Source organism: Eleutherodactylus coqui, chromosome 6 (genome assembly GCF_035609145.1).
Source record: "Eleutherodactylus coqui strain aEleCoq1 chromosome 6, aEleCoq1.hap1, whole genome shotgun sequence".
NCBI classification, from domain to species: domain Eukaryota; kingdom Metazoa; phylum Chordata; class Amphibia; order Anura; family Eleutherodactylidae; genus Eleutherodactylus; species Eleutherodactylus coqui.
The window spans coordinates 93,431,068-93,448,227 of NC_089842.1; the positions used below are offsets into that span (position 1 = coordinate 93,431,068).

Here is a 17,160-nt window from a genome sequence, read left to right on the forward strand (position 1 = left end):
TTGCCTTTTCATTACTCTTTATCTTCAAAAACAATTTCAAAAAGACTTCTTGGACCATTAGCAGTATTATACATGTTTAATTATTATCCACCCTTACCACAAGATGGAGCCAAAGATGCAGAAGAAGACACTGTAATTGGAGAGGCTGATTCAAGGAAAGGGGTTTCAACTCACACAAAAAGGGAAAGGAATGTGTGTTACTTGTACAGGTTTGTGTGTGCTGTGCCGAAGAACAGCCATTCAGAAATGCAGAGTACAGCAGTTGGGTGTTTATCAGTCTTTGCTAGCGCTCCATACGGTAGCAGTAAAAATATCCTTGTTTTTCAATTAAAAAAAAAAACTGTCTGATGGACAGCCGAATATGTCATCTTGATTTAGAGTTTCAATTCCTTTAGGGTAGGAAAGAAGTTTTACCCATGGATAGTGTAACATATTTACAATCTTTCGCAAGAAAGAAATATTTCCGAAGTTTCTAATTGGTATGTCAGGTATATGCAATGGAGTCAAGAGGGATAGTTGTCAGACACATGAGTGATGAGAGGACTATTCTCTGTCACGTATGTTTTAGGCTGTCAACAAGGCCCAGTGGAGAAGGCATCAGCCTCCGGAGCTGGGGATTGTGGGTTCAAGTCCCACCTGGGTCATTGGATTTTAAGGTGTTGACTGTTTGAAGCTCTATTGTTCATGAATCTAAAAGCTCAGTACCTTCCTACTCCGTTGAATTCTGAAACATATATAATTGTAAACCACATTGTTGATCTTGCGAAACATACGAATCGGACTATAAGTAGCTTATAAACTAGTTGTTTCCCCTAAATTTAAATGTTGTGCAAGTCATTAATGAGAAGAACAACTCTTTAAATTACTCATGTTGGATTAACTGGTCTTGCCTTTTCATTACTCTTTATCTTCAAAAACAATTTCAAAAAGACTTCTTGGACCATTAGCAGTATTATACATGTTCAATTATTATCCACCCTTACCACAAGATGGAGCCAAAGATGCGGAAGAAGACACTGTAATTGGAGAGGCTGATCCAAGGAAAAGGGTTCCAACTCAGACAAAACGGGAAAGGAATGTGTGTTACTTGTACAGGTTTGTGTGTGCTGTGCCGAAGAACAGTCATTCAGAAATGCAGAGTGCAGCAGTTGGGTGTCTATCAGTCTTCGCTAGCGCTCCATACGGTAGCAGTAAAAATATCCTTGTTTTTCAATTTAAAAAAAAAAAACTGTCTGATGGACAGCCGAATATGTCATCTTGATTTAGAGTTTCAATTCCTTTAGGGTAGGAAAGAAGTTTTACCCATGGATAGTGTAACATGTTTACAATCTTCGCAAGAAAGAAATATTTCCGAAGTTTCTAATTGGTATGTCAGGTATATGCAATGGAGTCAAGAGGGATAGCTGTCAGACACATGAGTGATGAGAGGACTATTGTCTGTCACGTATGTTTTAAGCTGTCAACAAGGCCCAGTGGCCTAATGGAGAAGGCATCAGCCTCCGGAGCTGGGGATTGTGGGTTCAAGTCCCACCCGGGCCATTGGATTTTAAGGTGTTGACTGTTTGAAGCTCTATTGTTCATGAATCTAAAAGCTCAGTACCTTCCTACTCCGTTGAATTCTGAAACATATATAATTGTAAGCCACATTGTTGATCTTGCGAAACATACGAATCGGACTATAAGTAGCTTATAAACTAGTTGTTTCCCCTTAATTTAAATGTTGTGCAAGTCATTAATGAGAAGAACAACTCTTTAAATTACTCATGTTGGATTAACTGGTCTTGCCTTTTCATTACTCTTTATCTTCAAAAACAATTTCAAAAAGACTTCTTGGACCATTAGCAGTATTATACATGTTTAATTATTATCCACCCTTACCACAAGATGGAGCCAAAGATGCGGAAGAAGACACTGTAATTGGAGAGGCTGATCCAAGGAAAGGGGTTTCACTTAGACAAAAAGGGAAAGGAATGTGTGTTACTTGTACAGGTTTGTGTGTGCTGTGCCGAAGAACAGCCATTCAGAAATGCAGAGTACAGCAGTTGGGTGTTTATCAGTCTTTGCTAGCGCTCCATACGGTAGCAGTAAAAATATCCTTGTTTTTCAATTAAAAAAAAAAACTGTCTGATGGACAGCCGAATATGTCATCTTGATTTAGAGTTTCAATTCCTTTAGGGTAGGAAAGAAGTTTTACCCATGGATAGTGTAACATATTTACAATCTTTCGCAAGAAAGAAATATTTCCGAAGTTTCTAATTGGTATGTCAGGTATATGCAATGGAGTCAAGAGGGATAGCTGTCAGACACATGAGTGATGAGAGGACTATTGTCTGTCACGTATGTTTAAGGCTGTCAACAAGGCTCAGTGGAGAAGGCATCAGCCTCCGGAGCTGGGGATTGTGGGTTCAAGTCCCACCTGGGTCATTGGATTTTAAGGTGTTGACTGTTTGAAGCTCTATTGTTCATGAATCTAAAAGCTCAGTACCTTCCTACTCCGTTGAATTCTGAAACATATATAATTGTAAGCCACATTGTTGATCTTGCGAAACATACGAATCGGACTATAAGTAGCTTATAAACTAGTTGTTTCCCCTTAATTTAAATGTTGTGCAAGTCATTAATGAGAAGAACAACTCTTTAAATTACTCATGTTGGATTAACTGGTCTTGCCTTTTCATTACTCTTTATCTTCAAAAACAATTTCAAAAAGACTTCTTGGACCATTAGCAGTATTATACATGTTTAATTATTATCCACCCTTACCACAAGATGGAGCCAAAGATGCGGAAGAAGACACTGTAATTGGAGAGGCTGATCCAAGGAAAGGGGTTTCAACTCAGACAAAAAGGGAAAGGAATGTGTGTTACTTGTACAGGTTTGTGTGTGCTGTGCCGAAGAACAGCCATTCAGAAATGCAGAGTACAGCAGTTGGGTGTTTATCAGTCTTTGCTAGCGCTCCATACGGTAGCAGTAAAAATATCCTTGTTTTTCAATTTAAAAAAAAAACTGTCTGATGGACAGCCGAATATGTCATCTTGATTTAGAGTTTCAATTCCTTTAGGGTAGGAAAGAAGTTTTACCCATGGATAGTGTAACATATTTACAATCTTTCGCAAGAAAGAAATATTTCCGAAGTTTCTAATTGGTATGTCAGGTATATGCAATGGAGTCAAGAGGGATAGCTGTCAGACACATGAGTGATGAGAGGACTATTGTCTGTCACGTATGTTTTAGGCTGTCAACAAGGCCCAGTGGAGAAGGCATCAGCCTCCGGAGCTGGGGATTGTGGGTTCAAGTCCCACCTGGGTCATTGGATTTTAAAGTGTTGACTGTTTGAAGCTCTATTGTTCATGAATCTAAAAGCTCAGTACCTTCCTACTCAGTTGAGTTCTGAAACATATATAATTGTAAGCAACATTGTTGATCTTGCGAAACATACGAATCGGACTATAAGTAGCTTATAAACTAGTTGTTTTCCCCTTAATTTAAATGTTGTGCAAGTCATTAATGAGAAGAACAACTCTTAAAATTACTCATGTTGGATTAACTGGTCTTGCCTTTTCATTACTCTTTATCTTCAAAAACAATTTCAAAAAGACTTCTTGGACCATTAGCAGTATTATACATGTTTAATTATTATCCACCCTTACCACAAGATGGAGCCAAGGATGCGGAAGAAGACACTAATTGGAGAGGCTGATCCAAGGAAAGGGGTTTGAACTCAGACAAAAAGGGAAAGGAATGTGTGTTACTTGTACAGGTTTGTGTGTGCTGTGCCGAAGAACAGCCATTCAGAAATGCAGAGTACAGCAGTTGGGTGTCTATCAGTCTTTGCTAGCGCTCCATACGGTAGCAGTAAAAATATCCTTGTTTTTCAATTAAAAAAAAAAACTGTCTGATGGACAGCCGAATATGTCATCTTGATTTAGAGTTTCAATTCCTTTAGGGTAGGAAAGAAGTTTTACCCATGGATAGTGTAACATATTTACAATCTTTCGCAAGAAAGAAATATTTCCGAAGTTTCTAATTGGTATGTCAGGTATATGCAATGGAGTCAGGAGGGATAGCTGTCGGACACATGAGTGATCGGAGGACTATTGTCTGTCACGTATGGTTTAGGTTGTCAACAAGGCCCAGTGGCCTAATGGAGAAGACATCAGCCTCTGGAGCTGGGGATTGTGGGTTCAAGTCCCACCTGGGTCATTGGATTTTAAGGTGTTGACTGTTTGAAGCTCTATTGTTCATGAATCTAAAAGCTCAGTACCTTCCTACTCAGTTGAATTCTGAAACATATATAATTGTAAGCCACATTGTTGATCTTGCGAAACATACGAATCGGACTATAAGTAGCTTATAAACTAGTTGTTTCCCCTTAATTTAAATGTTGTGCAAGTCATTAATGAGAAGAACAACTCTTTAAATTACTCATGTTGGATTAACTGGTCTTGCCTTTTCATTACTCTTTATCTTCAAAAACAATTTCAAAAAGACTTCTTGGACCATTAGCAGTATTATACATGTTCAATTATTATCCACCCTTACCACAAGATGGAGCCAAAGATGCGGAAGAAGACACTGTAATTGGAGAGGCTGATCCAAGGAAAAGGGTTCCAACTCAGACAAAACGGGAAAGGAATGTGTGTTACTTGTACAGGTTTGTGTGTGCTGTGCCGAAGAACAGTCATTCAGAAATGCAGAGTGCAGCAGTTGGGTGTCTATCAGTCTTCGCTAGCGCTCCATACGGTAGCAGTAAAAATATCCTTGTTTTTCAATTTAAAAAAACAAAACTGTCTGATGGACAGCCGAATATGTCATCTTGATTTAGAGTTTCAATTCCTTTAGGGTAGGAAAGAAGTTTTACCCATGGATAGTGTAACATGTTTACAATCTTCGCAAGAAAGAAATATTTCCGAAGTTTCTAATTGGTATGTCAGGTATATGCAATGGAGTCAAGAGGGATAGCTGTCAGACACATGAGTGATGAGAGGACTATTCTCTGTCACGTATGTTTTAGGCTGTCAATAAGTCCCAGTGGCCTAATGGAGAAGGCATCAGCCTCCGGAGCTGGGGATTGTGGGTTCAAGTCCCACCTGGGTCATTGGATTTTAAAGTGTTGACTCTTTGAAGCTCTATTGTTCATGAATCTAAAAGCTCAGTACCTTCCTACTCAGTTGAGTTCTGAAACATATATAATTGTAAGCAACATTGTTGATCTTGCGAAACATACGAATCGGACTATAAGTAGCTTATAAACTAGTTGTTTTCCCCTTAATTTAAATGTTGTGCAAGTCATTAATGAGAAGAACAACTCTTAAAATTACTCATGTTGAATTAACTGGTCTTGCCTTTTCATTACTCTTTATCTTCAAAAACAATTTCAAAAAGACTTCTTGGACCATTAGCAGTATTATACATGTTTAATTATTATCCACCCTTACCACAAGATGGAGCCAAGGATGCGGAAGAAGACACTAATTGGAGAGGCTGATCCAAGGAAAGGGGTTTGAACTCAGACAAAAAGGGAAAGGAATGTGTGTTACTTGTACAGGTTTGTGTGTGCTGTGCCGAAGAACAGCCATTCAGAAATGCAGAGTACAGCAGTTGGGTGTCTATCAGTCTTTGCTAGCGCTCCATACGGTAGCAGTAAAAATATCCTTGTTTTTCAATTAAAAAAAAAACTGTCTGATGGACAGCCGAATATGTCATCTTGATTTAGAGTTTCAATTCCTTTAGGGTAGGAAAGAAGTTTTACCCATGGATAGTGTAACATATTTACAATCTTTCGCAAGAAAGAAATATTTCCGAAGTTTCTAATTGGTATGTCAGGTATATGCAATGGAGTCAGGAGGGATAGCTGTCGGACACATGAGTGATCGGAGGACTATTGTCTGTCACGTATGGTTTAGGTTGTCAACAAGGCCCAGTGGCCTAATGGAAAAGGCATCAGCCTCCGGAGCTGGGGATTGTGGGTTCAAGTTCCACCTGGGTCATTGGATTTTAAGGTGTTGACTGTTTGAAGCTCTATTGTTCATGAATCTAAAAGCTCAGTACCTTCCTACTCAGTTGAATTCTGAAACATATATAATTGTAAGCCACATTGTTGATCTTGCGAAACATACGAATCGGACTATAAGTAGCTTATAAACTAGTTGTTTCCCCTTAATTTAAATGTTGTGCAAGTCATTAATGAGAAGAACAACTCTTTAAATTACTCATGTTGGATTAACTGGTCTTGCCTTTTCATTACTCTTTATCTTCAAAAACAATTTCAAAAAGACTTCTTGGACCATTAGCAGTATTATACATGTTTAATTATTATCCACCCTTACCACAAGATGGAGCCAAGGATGCGGAAGAAGACACTAATTGGAGAGGCTGATCCAAGGAAAGGGGTTTGAACTCAGACAAAAAGGGAAAGGAATGTGTGTTACTTGTACAGGTTTGTGTGTGCTGTGCCGAAGAACAGCCATTCAGAAATGCAGAGTACAGCAGTTGGGTGTCTATCAGTCTTTGCTAGCGCTCCATACGGTAGCAGTAAAAATATCCTTGTTTTTCAATTAAAAAAAAAAACTGTCTGATGGACAGCCGAATATGTCATCTTGATTTAGAGTTTCAATTCCTTTAGGGTAGGAAAGAAGTTTTACCCATGGATAGTGTAACATATTTACAATCTTTCGCAAGAAAGAAATATTTCCGAAGTTTCTAATTGGTATGTCAGGTATATGCAATGGAGTCAGGAGGGATAGCTGTCGGACACATGAGTGATCGGAGGACTATTGTCTGTCACGTATGGTTTAGGTTGTCAACAAGGCCCAGTGGCCTAATGGAAAAGGCATCAGCCTCCGGAGCTGGGGATTGTGGGTTCAAGTTCCACCTGGGTCATTGGATTTTAAGGTGTTGACTGTTTGAAGCTCTATTGTTCATGAATCTAAAAGCTCAGTACCTTCCTACTCAGTTGAATTCTGAAACATATATAATTGTAAGCCACATTGTTGATCTTGCGAAACATACGAATCGGACTATAAGTAGCTTATAAACTAGTTGTTTCCCCTTAATTTAAATGTTGTGCAAGTCATTAATGAGAAGAACAACTCTTTAAATTACTCATGTTGGATTAACTGGTCTTGCCTTTTCATTACTCTTTATCTTCAAAAACAATTTCAAAAAGACTTCTTGGACCATTAGCAGTATTATACATGTTTAATTATTATCCACCCTTACCACAAGATGGAGCCAAGGATGCGGAAGAAGACACTAATTGGAGAGGCTGATCCAAGGAAAGGGGTTTGAACTCAGACAAAAAGGGAAAGGAATGTGTGTTACTTGTACAGGTTTGTGTGTGCTGTGCCGAAGAACAGTCATTCAGAAATGCAGAGTACAGCAGTTGGGTGTCTATCAGTCTTTGCTAGCGCTCCATACGGTAGCAGTAAAAATATCCTTGTTTTTCAATTTAAAAAAAAAACTGTCTGATGGACAGCCGAATATGTCATCTTGATTTAGAGTTTCAATTCCTTTAGGGTAGGAAAGAAGTTTTACCCATGGATAGTGTAACATGTTTACAATCTTCGCAAGAAAGAAATATTTCCGAAGTTTCTAATTGGTATGTCAGGTATATGCAATGGAGTCAAGAGGGATAGCTGTCAGACACATGAGTGATGAGAGGACTATTCTCTGTCACGTATGTTTTAGGCTGTCAATAAGGCCCAGTGGCCTAATGGAGAAGGCATCAGCCTCCAGAGCTGGGGATTGTGGGTTCAAGTCCCACCTGGGTCATTGGATTTTAAAGTGATGACTCTTTGAAGCTCTATTGTTCATGAATCTAAAAGCTCAGTACCTTCCTACTCAGTTGAGTTCTGAAACATATATAATTGTAAGCAACATTGTTGATCTTGCGAAACATACGAATCGGACTATAAGTAGCTTATAAACTAGTTGTTTTCCCCTTAATTTAAATGTTGTGCAAGTTATTAATGAGAAGAACAACTCTTAAAATTACTCATGTTGAATTAACTGGTCTTGCCTTTTCATTACTCTTTATCTTCAAAAACAATTTCAAAAAGACTTCTTGGACCATTAGCAGTATTATACATGTTTAATTATTATCCACCCTTACCACAAGATGGAGCCAAGGATGCGGAAGAAGACACTGTAATTGGAGAGGCTGATCCAAGGAAAGGGGTTTGAACTCAGACAAAAAGGGAAAGGAATGTGTGTTACTTGTACAGGTTTGTGTGTGCTGTGCCGAAGAACAGCCATTCAGAAATGCAGAGTACAGCAGTTGGGTGTCTATCAGTCTTTGCTAGCGCTCCATACGGTAGCAGTAAAAATATCCTTGTTTTTCAATTTAAAAAAAAACTGTCTGATGGACAGCCGAATATGTCATCTTGATTTAGAGTTTCAATTCCTTTAGGGTAGGAAAGAAGTTTTACCCATGGATAGTGTAACATATTTACAATCTTTCGCAAGAAAGAAATATTTCCGAAGTTTCTAATTGGTATGTCAGGTATATGCAATGGAGTCAAGAGGGATAGCTGTCAGACACATGAGTGATGAGAGGACTATTGTCTGTCACGTATGTTTTAAGCTGTCTACAAGGCCCAGTGGCCTAATGGAGAAGGCATCAGCCTCCGGAGCTGGGGATTGTGGGTTCAAGTCCCACCTGGGTCATTGGATTTTAAGGTGTTGACTGTTTGAAGCTCTATTGTTCATGAATCTAAAAGCTCAGTACCTTCCTACTCAGTTGAATTCTGAAACATATATAATTGTAAGCCACATTGTTGATCTTGCGAAACATATGAATCGGACTATAAGTAGCTTATAAACTAGTTGTTTTCCCCTTAATTTAAATGTTGTGCAAGTCATTAATGAGAAGAACAACTCTTAAAATTAAACTCATGTTGGATTAACTGGTCTTGCCTTTTCATTACTCTTTATCTTCAAAAACAATTTCAAAAAGACTTCTTGGACCATTAGCAGTATTATACATGTTCAATTATTATCCACCCTTACCACAAGATGGAGCCAAAGATGCGGAAGAAGACACTGTAATTGGAGAGGCTGATCCAAGGAAAAGGGTTCCAACTCAGACAAAACGGGAAAGGAATGTGTGTTACTTGTACAGGTTTGTGTGTGCTGTGCCGAAGAACAGTCATTCAGAAATGCAGAGTGCAGCAGTTGGGTGTCTATCAGTCTTCGCTAGCGCTCCATACGGTAGCAGTAAAAATATCCTTGTTTTTCAATTTAAAAAAAAAAAAACTGTCTGATGGACAGCCGAATATGTCATCTTGATTTAGAGTTTCAATTCCTTTAGGGTAGGAAAGAAGTTTTACCCATGGATAGTGTAACATGTTTACAATCTTTGCAAGAAAGAAATATTTCCGAAGTTTCTAATTGGTATGTCAGGTATATGCAATGGAGTCAAGAGGGATAGCTGTCAGACACATGAGTGATGAGAGGACTATTGTCTGTCACATATGTTTTAAGCTGTCAACAAGGCCCAGTGGCCTAATGGAGAAGGCATCAGCCTCCGGAGCTGGGGATTGTGGGTTCAAGTCCCACCTGGGTCATTGGATTTTAAGGTGTTGACTGTTTGAAGCTCTATTGTTCATGAATCTAAAAGCTCAGTACCTTCCTACTCAGTTGAATTCTGAAACATATATAATTGTAAGCCACATTGTTGATCTTGCGAAACATACGAATCGGACTATAAGTAGCTTATAAACTAGTTGTTTCCCCTTAATTTAAATGTTGTGCAAGTCATTAATGAGAAGAACAACTCTTTAAATTACTCATGTTGGATTAACTGGTCTTGCCTTTTCATTACTCTTTATCTTCAAAAACAATTTCAAAAAGACTTCTTGGACCATTAGCAGTATTATACATGTTTAATTATTATCCACCCTTACCACAAGATGGAGCCAAAGATGCAGAAGAAGACACTGTAATTGGAGAGGCTGATCCAAGGAAAGGGGTTTGAACTCAGACAAAAAGGGAAAGGAATGTGTGTTACTTGTACAGGTTTGTGTGTGCTGTGCCGAAGAACAGTCATTCAGAAATGCAGAGTACAGCAGTTGGGTGTCTATCAGTCTTTGCTAGCGCTCCATACGGTAGCAGTAAAAATATCCTTGTTTTTCAATTTAAAAAAAAAACTGTCTGATGGACAGCCGAATATGTCATCTTGATTTAGAGTTTCAATTCCTTTAGGGTAGGAAAGAAGTTTTACCCATGGATAGTGTAACATATTTACAATCTTTCGCAAGAAAGAAATATTTCCGAAGTTTCTAATTGGTATGTCAGGTATATGCAATGGAGTCAGGAGGGATAGCTGTCGGACACATGAGTGATCGGAGGACTATTGTCTGTCACGTATGGTTTAGGTTGTCAACAAGGCCCAGTGGCCTAATGGAGAAGGCATCAGCCTCCGGAGCTGGGGATTGTGGGTTCAAGTCCCACCTGGGTCATTGGATTTTAAGGTGTTGACTGTTTGAAGCTCTATTGTTCATGAATCTAAAAGCTCAGTACCTTCCTACTCAGTTGAATTCTGAAACATATATAATTGTAAGCCACATTGTTGATCTTGCGAAACATACGAATCGGACTATAAGTAGCTTATAAACTAGTTGTTTCCCCTTAATTTAAATGTTGTGCAAGTCATTAATGAGAAGAACAACTCTTTAAATTACTCATGTTGGATTAACTGGTCTTGCCTTTTCATTACTCTTTATCTTCAAAAACAATTTCAAAAAGACTTCTTGGACCATTAGCAGTATTATACATGTTTAATTATTATCCACCCTTACCACAAGATGGAGCCAAAGATGCAGAAGAAGACACTGTAATTGGAGAGGCTGATCCAAGGAAAGGGGTTTGAACTCAGACAAAAAGGGAAAGGAATGTGTGTTACTTGTACAGGTTTGTGTGTGCTGTGCCGAAGAACAGTCATTCAGAAATGCAGAGTACAGCAGTTGGGTGTCTATCAGTCTTTGCTAGCGCTCCATACGGTAGCAGTAAAAATATCCTTGTTTTTCAATTTAAAAAAAAAACTGTCTGATGGACAGCCGAATATGTCATCTTGATTTAGAGTTTCAATTCCTTCAGGGTAGGAAAGAAGTTTTATTCATGGATAGTGTAACATGTTTACAATCTTCGCAAGAAAGAAATATTTCCGAAGTTTCTAATTGGTATGTCAGGTATATGCAATGGAGTCAAGAGGGATAGCTGTCAGACACATGAGTGATGAGAGGACTATTGTCTGTCACGTATGTTTTAAGCTGTCAACAAGGCCCAGTGGCCTAATGGAGAAGGCATCAGCCTCCGGAGCTGGGGATTGTGGGTTCAAGTCCCACCTGGGTCATTGGATTTTAAGGTGTTGACTGTTTGAAGCTCTATTGTTCATGAATCTAAAAGCTCAGTACCTTCCTACTCAGTTGAATTCTGAAACATATATAATTGTAAGCCACATTGTTGATCTTGCGAAACATATGAATCGGACTATAAGTAGCTTATAAACTAGTTGTTTTCCCCTTAATTTAAATGTTGTGCAAGTCATTAATGAGAAGAACAACTCTTAAAATTAAACTCATGTTGGATTAACTGGTCTTGCCTTTTCATTACTCTTTATCTTCAAAAACAATTTCAAAAAGACTTTTGGACCATTAGCAGTATTATACATGTTCAATTATTATCCACCCTTACCACAAGATGGAGCCAAAGATGCGGAAGAAGACACTGTAATTGGAGAGGCTGATCCAAGGAAAAGGGTTCCAACTCAGACAAAACGGGAAAGGAATGTGTGTTACTTGTACAGGTTTGTGTGTGCTGTGCCGAAGAACAGTCATTCAGAAAGGCAGAGTGCAGCAGTTGGGTGTCTATCAGTCTTCGCTAGCGCTCCATACGGTAGCAGTAAAAATATCCTTGTTTTTCAATTTAAAAAAAAAAAACTGTCTGATGGACAGCCGAATATGTCATCTTGATTTAGAGTTTCAATTCCTTTAGGGTAGGAAAGAAGTTTTACCCATGGATAGTGTAACATGTTTACAATCTTTGCAAGAAAGAAATATTTCCGAAGTTTCTAATTGGTATGTCAGGTATATGCAATGGAGTCAAGAGGGATAGCTGTCAGACACATGAGTGATGAGAGGACTATTGTCTGTCACGTATGTTTTAGGCTGTCAATAAGGCCCAGTGGCCTAATGGAGAAGGCATCAGCCTCCGGAGCTGGGGATTGTGGGTTCAAGTCCCACCTGGGTCATTGGATTTTAAGGTGTTGACTGTTTGAAGCTCAATTGTTCATAAATCTAAAAGCTCAGTACCTTCCTACTCAGTTGAATTCTGAAACATATATAATTGTAAGCCACATTGTTGATCTTGCGAAACATACGAATCGGACTATAAGTAGCTTATAAACTAGTTGTTTCCCCTTAATTTAAATGTTGTGCAAGTCATTAATGAGAAGAACAACTCTTTAAATTACTCATGTTGGATTAACTGGTCTTGCCTTTTCATTACTCTTTATCTTCAAAAACAATTTCAAAAAGACTTCTTGGACCATTAGCAGTATTATACATGTTTAATTATTATCCACCCTTACCACAAGATGGAGCCAAAGATGCAGAAGAAGACACTGTAATTGGAGAGGCTGATCCAAGGAAAGGGGTTTGAACTCAGACAAAAAGGGAAAGGAATGTGTGTTACTTGTACAGGTTTGTGTGTGCTGTGCCGAAGAACAGTCATTCAGAAATGCAGAGTACAGCAGTTGGGTGTCTATCAGTCTTTGCTAGCGCTCCATACGGTAGCAGTAAAAATATCCTTGTTTTTCAATTTAAAAAAAAAACTGTCTGATGGACAGCCGAATATGTCATCTTGATTTAGAGTTTCAATTCCTTTAGGGTAGGAAAGAAGTTTTACCCATGGATAGTGTAACATATTTACAATCTTTCGCAAGAAAGAAATATTTCCGAAGTTTCTAATTGGTATGTCAGGTATATGCAATGGAGTCAGGAGGGATAGCTGTCGGACACATGAGTGATCGGAGGACTATTGTCTGTCACGTATGGTTTAGGTTGTCAACAAGGCCCAGTGGCCTAATGGAGAAGGCATCAGCCTCCGGAGCTGGGGATTGTGGGTTCAAGTCCCACCTGGGTCATTGGATTTTAAAGTGTTGACTCTTTGAAGCTCTATTGTTCATGAATCTAAAAGCTCAGTACCTTCCTACTCAGTTGAGTTCTGAAACATATATAATTGTAAGCAACATTGTTGATCTTGCGAAACATACGAATCGGACTATAAGTAGCTTATAAACTAGTTGTTTTCCCCTTAATTTAAATGTTGTGCAAGTCATTAATGAGAAGAACAACTCTTAAAATTACTCATGTTGAATTAACTGATCTTGCCTTTTCATTACTCTTTATCTTCAAAAACAATTTCAAAAAGACTTCTTGGACCATTAGCAGTATTATACATGTTTAATTATTATCCACCCTTACCACAAGATGGAGCCAAGGATGCGGAAGAAGACACTGTAATTGGAGAGGCTGATCCAAGGAAAGGGGTTTGAACTCAGACAAAAAGGGAAAGGAATGTGTGTTACTTGTACAGGTTTGTGTGTGCTGTGCCGAAGAACAGCCATTCAGAAATGCAGAGTACAGCAGTTGGGTGTCTATCAGTCTTTGCTAGCGCTCCATACGGTAGCAGTAAAAATATCCTTGTTTTTCAATTTTAAAAAAAAACTGTCTGATGGACAGCCGAATATGTCATCTTGATTTAGAGTTTCAATTCCTTTAGGGTAGGAAAGAAGTTTTACCCATGGATAGTGTAACATATTTACAATCTTTCGCAAGAAAGAAATATTTCCGAAGTTTCTAATTGGTATGTCAGGTATATGCAATGGAGTCAGGAGGGATAGCTGTCGGACACATGAGTGATCGGAGGACTATTGTCTGTCACGTATGGTTTAGGTTGTCAACAAGGCCCAGTGGCCTAATGGAGAAGGCATCAGCCTCCGGAGCTGGGGATTGTGGGTTCAAGTCCCACCTGGGTCATTGGATTTTAAGGTGTTGACTGTTTGAAGCTCTATTGTTCATGAATCTAAAAGCTCAGTACCTTCCTACTCAGTTGAATTCTGAAACATATATAATTGTAAGCCACATTGTTGATCTTGCGAAACATACGAATCGGACTATAAGTAGCTTATAAACTAGTTGTTTTCCCCTTAATTTAAATGTTGTGCAAGTCATTAATGAGAAGAACAACTCTTAAAATTACTCATGTTGGATTAACTGGTCTTGCCTTTTCATTACTCTTTATCTTCAAAAACAATTTCAAAAAGACTTCTTGGACCATTAGCAGTATTATACATGTTCAATTATTATCCACCCTTACCACAAGATGGAGCCAAAGATGCGGAAGAAGACACTGTAATTGGAGAGGCTGATCCAAGGAAAAGGGTTCCAACTCAGACAAAACGGGAAAGGAATGTGTGTTACTTGTACAGGTTTGTGTGTGCTGTGCCGAAGAACAGCCATTCAGAAATGCAGAGTACAGCAGTTGGGTGTCTATCAGTCTTTGCTAGCGCTCCATACGGTAGCAGTAAAAATATCCTTGTTTTTCAATTTAAAAAAAAAACTGTCTGATGGACAGCCGAATATGTCATCTTGATTTAGAGTTTCAATTCCTTTAGGGTAGGAAAGAAGTTTTACCCATGGATAGTGTAACATGTTTACAATCTTCGCAAGAAAGAAATATTTCCGAAGTTTCTAATTTTTTATGTCAGGTATATGCAATGGAGTCAAGAGGGATAGCTGTCAGACACATGAGTGATGAGAGGACTATTCTCTGTCACGTATGTTTTAGGCTGTCAGTAAGGCCCAGTGGCCTAATGGAGAAGGCATCAGCCTCCGGAGCTGGGGATTGTGGGTTCAAGTCCCACCTGGGTCATTGGATTTTAAAGTGTTGACTCTTTGAAGCTCTATTGTTCATGAATCTAAAAGCTCAGTACCTTCCTACTCAGTTGAGTTCTGAAACATATATAATTGTAAGCAACATTGTTGATCTTGCGAAACATACGAATCGGACTATAAGTAGCTTATAAACTAGTTGTTTTCCCCTTAATTTAAATGTTGTGCAAGTCATTAATGAGAAGAACAACTCTTAAAATTACTCATGTTGAATTAACTGATCTTGCCTTTTCATTACTCTTTATCTTCAAAAACAATTTCAAAAAGACTTCTTGGACCATTAGCAGTATTATACATGTTTAATTATTATCCACCCTTACCACAAGATGGAGCCAAGGATGCGGAAGAAGACACTGTAATTGGAGAGGCTGATCCAAGGAAAGGGGTTTGAACTCAGACAAAAAGGGAAAGGAATGTGTGTTACTTGTACAGGTTTGTGTGTGCTGTGCCGAAGAACAGCCATTCAGAAATGCAGAGTACAGCAGTTGGGTGTCTATCAGTCTTTGCTAGCGCTCCATATGGTAGCAGTAAAAATATCCTTGTTTTTCAATTTAAAAAAAAAACTGTCTGATGGACAGCCGAATATGTCATCTTGATTTAGAGTTTCAATTCCTTTAGGGTAGGAAAGAAGTTTTACCCATGGATAGTGTAACATGTTTACAATCTTCGCAAGAAAGAAATATTTCCGAAGTTTCTAATTGGTATGTCAGGTATATGCAATGGAGTCAAGAGGGATAGCTGTCAGACACATGAGTGATGAGAGGACTATTCTCTGTCACGTATGTTTTAGGCTGTCAATAAGGCCCAGTGGCCTAATGGAGAAGGCATCAGCCTCCGGAGCTGGGGATTGTGGGTTCAAGTCCCACCTGGGTCATTGGATTTTAAAGTGTTGACTCTTTGAAGCTCTATTGTTCATGAATCTAAAAGCTCAGTACCTTCCTACTCAGTTGAGTTCTGAAACATATATAATTGTAAGCAACATTGTTGATCTTGCGAAACATACGAATCGGACTATAAGTAGCTTATAAACTAGTTGTTTTCCCCTTAATTTAAATGTTGTGCAAGTCATTAATGAGAAGAACAACTCTTAAAATTACTCATGTTGAATTAACTGATCTTGCCTTTTCATTACTCTTTATCTTCAAAAACAATTTCAAAAAGACTTCTTGGACCATTAGCAGTATTATACATGTTTAATTATTATCCACCCTTACCACAAGATGGAGCCAAGGATGCGGAAGAAGACACTGTAATTGGAGAGGCTGATCCAAGGAAAGGGGTTTGAACTCAGACAAAAAGGGAAAGGAATGTGTGTTACTTGTACAGGTTTGTGTGTGCTGTGCCGAAGAACAGCCATTCAGAAATGCAGAGTACAGCAGTTGGGTGTCTATCAGTCTTTGCTAGCGCTCCATACGGTAGCAGTAAAAATATCCTTGTTTTTCAATTAAAAAAAAAAACTGTCTGATGGACAGCCGAATATGTCATCTTGATTTAGAGTTTCAATTCCTTTAGGGTAGGAAAGAAGTTTTACCCATGGATAGTGTAACATGTTTACAATCTTCGCAAGAAAGAAATATTTCCGAAGTTTCTAATTGGTATGTCAGGTATATGCAATGGAGTCAAGAGGGATAGCTGTCAGACACATGAGTGATGAGAGGACTATTGTCTGTCACGTATGTTTTAAGCTGTCAACAAGGCCCAGTGGCCTAATGGAGAAGGCATCAGCCTCCGGAGCTGGGGATTGTGGGTTCAAGTCCCACCTGGGTCATTGGATTTTAAAGTGTTGACTGTTTGAAGCTCTATTGTTCATGAATCTAAAAGCTCAGTACCTTCCTACTCAGTTGAATTCTGAAACATATATAATTGTAAGCAACATTGTTGATCTTGCGAAACATACGAATCGGACTATAAGTAGCTTATAAACTAGTTGTTTTCCCCTTAATTTAAATGTTGTGCAAGTCATTAATGAGAAGAACAACTCTTAAAATTACTCATGTTGGATTAACTGGTCTTGCCTTTTCATTACTCTTTATCTTCAAAAACAATTTCAAAAAGACTTCTTGGACCATTAGCAGTATTATACATGTTCAATTATTATCCACCCTTACCACAAGATGGAGCCAAAGATGTGGAAGAAGACACTGTAATTGGAGAGGCTGATCCAAGGAAAAGGGTTCCAACTCAGACAAAAAGGGAAAGGAATGTG

General features: G+C 38.6%; 14 non-coding genes across 14 annotated transcripts; all 14 read left to right on the forward strand.

The window, feature by feature from the left end:
* The first annotated feature begins 1,466 nt into the window (after positions 1 to 1,466).
* TRNAR-CCG (transfer RNA arginine (anticodon CCG)) lies at positions 1,467 to 1,539 on the forward strand. Its single transcript has one exon. It is a non-coding gene; the product is annotated as a tRNA-Arg (tRNA).
* A 3,486-nt stretch (positions 1,540 to 5,025) lies between these two features.
* Positions 5,026 to 5,098, forward strand: TRNAR-CCG (transfer RNA arginine (anticodon CCG)). The gene has a single exon. It is a non-coding gene; the product is annotated as a tRNA-Arg (tRNA).
* An 819-nt stretch (positions 5,099 to 5,917) lies between these two features.
* Positions 5,918 to 5,990, forward strand: TRNAR-CCG (transfer RNA arginine (anticodon CCG)). The gene has a single exon. It is a non-coding gene; the product is annotated as a tRNA-Arg (tRNA).
* An 819-nt stretch (positions 5,991 to 6,809) lies between these two features.
* Positions 6,810 to 6,882, forward strand: TRNAR-CCG (transfer RNA arginine (anticodon CCG)). Its single transcript has one exon. It is a non-coding gene; the product is annotated as a tRNA-Arg (tRNA).
* Positions 6,883 to 8,594: 1,712 nt separating this feature from the next.
* TRNAR-CCG (transfer RNA arginine (anticodon CCG)) lies at positions 8,595 to 8,667 on the forward strand. Its single transcript has one exon. It is a non-coding gene; the product is annotated as a tRNA-Arg (tRNA).
* Positions 8,668 to 9,493: 826 nt separating this feature from the next.
* Positions 9,494 to 9,566, forward strand: TRNAR-CCG (transfer RNA arginine (anticodon CCG)). Its single transcript has one exon. It is a non-coding gene; the product is annotated as a tRNA-Arg (tRNA).
* An 821-nt stretch (positions 9,567 to 10,387) lies between these two features.
* Positions 10,388 to 10,460, forward strand: TRNAR-CCG (transfer RNA arginine (anticodon CCG)). Its single transcript has one exon. It is a non-coding gene; the product is annotated as a tRNA-Arg (tRNA).
* Positions 10,461 to 11,280: 820 nt separating this feature from the next.
* TRNAR-CCG (transfer RNA arginine (anticodon CCG)) lies at positions 11,281 to 11,353 on the forward strand. The gene has a single exon. It is a non-coding gene; the product is annotated as a tRNA-Arg (tRNA).
* Positions 11,354 to 12,177: 824 nt separating this feature from the next.
* TRNAR-CCG (transfer RNA arginine (anticodon CCG)) lies at positions 12,178 to 12,250 on the forward strand. The gene has a single exon. It is a non-coding gene; the product is annotated as a tRNA-Arg (tRNA).
* An 821-nt stretch (positions 12,251 to 13,071) lies between these two features.
* On the forward strand, positions 13,072 to 13,144 carry TRNAR-CCG (transfer RNA arginine (anticodon CCG)). Its single transcript has one exon. It is a non-coding gene; the product is annotated as a tRNA-Arg (tRNA).
* Positions 13,145 to 13,966: 822 nt separating this feature from the next.
* TRNAR-CCG (transfer RNA arginine (anticodon CCG)) lies at positions 13,967 to 14,039 on the forward strand. The gene has a single exon. It is a non-coding gene; the product is annotated as a tRNA-Arg (tRNA).
* An 822-nt stretch (positions 14,040 to 14,861) lies between these two features.
* TRNAR-CCG (transfer RNA arginine (anticodon CCG)) lies at positions 14,862 to 14,934 on the forward strand. The gene has a single exon. It is a non-coding gene; the product is annotated as a tRNA-Arg (tRNA).
* An 821-nt stretch (positions 14,935 to 15,755) lies between these two features.
* On the forward strand, positions 15,756 to 15,828 carry TRNAR-CCG (transfer RNA arginine (anticodon CCG)). Its single transcript has one exon. It is a non-coding gene; the product is annotated as a tRNA-Arg (tRNA).
* An 821-nt stretch (positions 15,829 to 16,649) lies between these two features.
* TRNAR-CCG (transfer RNA arginine (anticodon CCG)) lies at positions 16,650 to 16,722 on the forward strand. Its single transcript has one exon. It is a non-coding gene; the product is annotated as a tRNA-Arg (tRNA).
* Positions 16,723 to 17,160: the final 438 nt, after the last annotated feature.